At 26.3% G+C, this 369-nt stretch overlaps 1 protein-coding gene across 1 annotated transcript in view; it reads left to right on the forward strand.

The window, feature by feature from the left end:
* The window catches only part of LOC107728293 (smoothelin-like), a 33,589-nt gene that overhangs the window by 14,085 nt on the left and 19,135 nt on the right, over positions 1 to 369 (forward strand). The gene's annotated exons all lie outside the window — the stretch shown is intronic.

Below are 369 nucleotides of genomic sequence, written 5' to 3' on the forward strand. Positions count from 1 at the left end.
GGCTCTTTGGATTAAGCAATGCATAAATACGTGATGCTGTTTTTTTGCATTGTTTATGCAATTTACGAAATTATATTTTATTTATATGAGTTAATTTAGACTTAATGCACGTTTTTTCATAGACCATTATTTTTTTTGCATTGACAATTTAATGTGCTGCATTATTTTGCTCATTGCGCCCCTCCGGTGTCCTCGGGAAACAAGCCAAAAGTTTAACCTATTTAATCTGCATATAAAACATTAGAAATTACATATTTGTTTCATTTTTATTTTGTATTTGACTGTTAAAACAAAAAAAAATTGTTGTTTGTCTCAATAAATTGAGTTAATTTAAAAATACAGTGGTTAAATTAAAAAAAAAAATTCTAT

Source organism: Sinocyclocheilus rhinocerous, unplaced genomic scaffold (genome assembly GCF_001515625.1).
Source record: "Sinocyclocheilus rhinocerous isolate Xijiao unplaced genomic scaffold, SAMN03320098_v1.1 scaffold1364, whole genome shotgun sequence".
NCBI lineage: Eukaryota > Metazoa > Chordata > Actinopteri > Cypriniformes > Cyprinidae > Sinocyclocheilus > Sinocyclocheilus rhinocerous.